Genomic DNA, 3,556 nt, shown 5'->3' with positions numbered 1-3,556 from the left:
GGGACAGCTAAAAAGAGTAATTATTTTATACAAATGAGGTGCAAGAGGAAGAATCAACACAGATGAATTAGATGGGGGAGGAGGGCTGCTAATTCTGGTAACATACTTTAATCAAAAATGGGTTTAAGAAGGAATAAGACATATATATCTTAAAGAGTATAAAAGTCTTCTAAATTCAGAAGAAATAAAACAGTAAGGGGATAGGGAGGTGGGGAGAGGACAAGGGAGGGATCTCTAGAGGGGAGGGCGAGGGAATATGTTAAAGGGGAAGTATAGAAGGGTGTTTAGATTTATGGGAATGGGAGGATAGGGAAGGAATCCCTGGAGGGGGCCATGCTGAGTAACAGGAGGGCAAGGTAGCAGGTATAAATAGAGTAGAGGAGTCAGAAAGGATAGGAAACAAGAGATATGCATAAACATAAAAACAAAGATCAGAAGTAAAATTTGTTAGGGAAAGTATACGTTTATGTATGTATACATGTATATGTGTATGTATACATCTATATCTATCTATAAATATAGCCACACTTAATTGGAGCCTTCTGGGGAGGGGAAGGGCAAAAAAAAAATGTAAAAAATGCACAACAGAGAACAAAAGAAAACTTACAAGGAAGCAAAGAAGAAAAGACAGAAAGCTCTCAACACAACATGTAGTATTTATCATATAGACTTTCTTGAAATGAAAATTTAACATTACATATTTTGAATCCTCTCTTATGTTCTGCTATGCACATGACATGCTTTATTTCTCTTACCTTGTAAGAATATAACAAAAAAAAAAAAAGATTTGACTCCTCGTGCTATGGAGACGTCATTGCAGTCACCACAGCTGGAGATGGAGCGGAACTAAACAGAAGACCATCTCAGACATGTAGAAAAAGATGTTTTGATTCCTAAGACTATGAGAGAGAAGGCCAGGGAGAGGTGTTCTGATCAAGTGCAAGACTTCACCAAATGCTGCAAAGACTCTGGCTTTCTGACAATGGTAAAATGTCGGAAAGAAAATTCATGATTAAAAGAATGCCTAATTGTGCACTACAAAAACCCAGATTTTTATGAAGAATGCAAAATGGAATATTTGACAGAAAGAGATGAATTCAGAAAAACTGGAATTTGTTCTAAGAACAGGTTGAAGAAGCTTCCTACCAACATTTAGCAAAATAGTTAAACATGAAGAATTTTTACCCTAATTTTAATGCCAAGAGCATGAGGTACAAGAAGCCAGTATCTTTGGTTTTGCCCCCTAATATCATGGAAATATTTTTGTTGTTTGAAATAAATATCTTTTACTAAATTAAAAAAAAAGATTTGGAATAGATAAATGCAGGTCCTAATCTAAATTTAATCCATGGGGAAAAAGCAGAAAGTAATTGGAAAATTAACAAAAATAGTCACAAAGGTCCATATGTGTTTCACTCTACAAAGAAAAATAAATATGACAACAAACTCTAGAGGACTTCCAGAAAAAAAAAAATCAAAATAACAACAAAAATCTCTGGAAATGTTTAAAAGAGTAATTTTTTTAAAATGAAGAGGAAATAAGTATGAGCATTAGGATGGAAGTTAGGGTTGAAATCAGAGATATTACAGAATAAATCAATAAAACAAACAAAAAAAGAGTAGTCATTTTAGAACACATTACACAGTTTCTGAAGTAATAAATATTTTGAAAAAAAATAATTGGAAAATATGGAGCCCCAAATATGGATTTAGAAGAAAATTTGTCTAAATAAAATGTTCTTCTCTTAGAGATAAATAAAAACAAATAAAAAAATCCAAAAGCCTTCAAATATTCATCCTTTGGGAATCTGTATAGCTGTCATTTGAAGAAAATTTAGTTTAACATGGTGGTCATTACCAGAAGTTTGGTTGCAGAGTGATTTTTTAAACCTACATTAATAGATACATACACATAAAATAATTATCTACTACAAAGAAGTGTTGTAATACTTATCATTGGAAGGAATGCTTAACCCCAGTGAAATTACATCTCCCTGAATTTTTTTTACATTGAATATATACTTCAAATATTCAATGGATCCATAATTTTCTTGATGCGAGAACTCCCATCAGTGATGAAGCTTCCAAGACAAGTGGACCTTCTTATCCTATACCTTTTCTTTTCTTTTTTTTTTTTTTCTGCAAATCCTCCATAAAATACCCAACTCACATTCTGGAGGCTTTGTTTTTGGTCTCATAATATTATGTGGGGCACTTGAGTTATCCATTGCCATTCCCTAATATGGACATGTGTGTGTGTGTGTGTGTGTGTGTGTGTGTACACACACATATATGTGTGTATGCATGTACATGCATATATGACTTTATACACATGCATAAGTTTTAAAAATATAATGTGATCTATTTATGCTCACCATATACCTCTTCATTGTTTTTTGGGTCATCCAACATTTTTGTTCCTCAGAGACTGTTTTTTAAAGATTCTCATCTATAGTACTATGGAATTATTAGTGTTTAAAATGTTAATTTTTATTTGAATGTGCAGCTTTGGATAATTAAAAACATTGTGCTATTCCTCAAATGCCATCCACCTTAATAGCTTTGTTTCTTTCAGTTTTGCTCACAGCAGAATTGAATATCCATAGGACCTGTTCAAGATACATGCAGTAACAAATGGGGCAGAGCCAAGATGATGGAGAAAAGGCAGGGACTCACCTGAGCTCCCCCAATTTTCCCTCTAAACAATTTTAATTATTGCTCCAAAAGAAATTCTGGAGCAGCAGAGCCCACAAAATGATGAGGTGAAACATTTTTACATCCCAATACCAATTATAAGGTTGGGAAGAAAAGTCTATCACACCTAGGTGAGAGTGGAATGAACTCCAGCCCAGGCTGTGCTAACATAGGCCCAACAAACCAGCAGCAGGTCTTAGCAGATAACTGAATCAGTTGAAGCAGCAGCTTCCAGAGCTTACCATATATGGTAAGGAGGTCAGATAACTGATCAGAAAGAGATTACAGATGTCCCTCTGCTGGCATTGGGTGCAGGACTCTGTTGCACTGCCCATATTTGGATCTGAGTTGCATTCCCAGGCCAAGGAGGAGCATTAGCACATGACAGCTTGTGACCTCAGGAAACTGATGGCCCTGGGCACAGTTCTGGGCAGAAAAGAGTACTTATCGTCACTCACAGATTAGAGCACAGGCAAGGAAAATAGTAAACAAACCTCTCTTTATAACACACCATCTTGGAAGAACTGAAATCTTACAACCCCCCCGTTGTCTATGAAAATAGGTGCACAAAAAACGTGAACCTTGGGACTAGTACCCCCTCCATCCTGGGAGCAGAGTCCAACTTTAATATTAAACTAAAGGTCAATTAAAAGTCCAGAAAATGAGCAAACAACAATAACAACAAAAAGATTCTGATCATAGAAAGTTACTATGGTGACAGGAAAAAGCAAAGCACAAATTGAGACGAAGATAACAAAGTCAAAACAGCTATATGCAAAGCCTCAAAGAAAAATGTAAATTGGTCTCAGGTGTCCCCACTCCCAAAAAAATATTTCTTGAAGGGCCAAAAAGGACTTTAAAA

General features: G+C 35.4%; 1 pseudogene; it reads left to right on the top strand.

Annotated features, from left to right (window-relative positions):
- Nucleotides 1-842: 842 nt before the first annotated feature.
- On the top strand, nt 843-1,156 carry LOC114028150 (annotated as a pseudogene).
- The last annotated feature ends 2,400 nt before the right edge of the window (nt 1,157-3,556 follow it).

Source organism: Vombatus ursinus, unplaced genomic scaffold (assembly GCF_900497805.2).
Source record: "Vombatus ursinus unplaced genomic scaffold, bare-nosed wombat genome assembly UNPS02004868.1, whole genome shotgun sequence".
Lineage (NCBI taxonomy): Eukaryota > Metazoa > Chordata > Mammalia > Diprotodontia > Vombatidae > Vombatus > Vombatus ursinus.
This window is presented reverse-complemented; position numbering and strand designations above follow the sequence as displayed.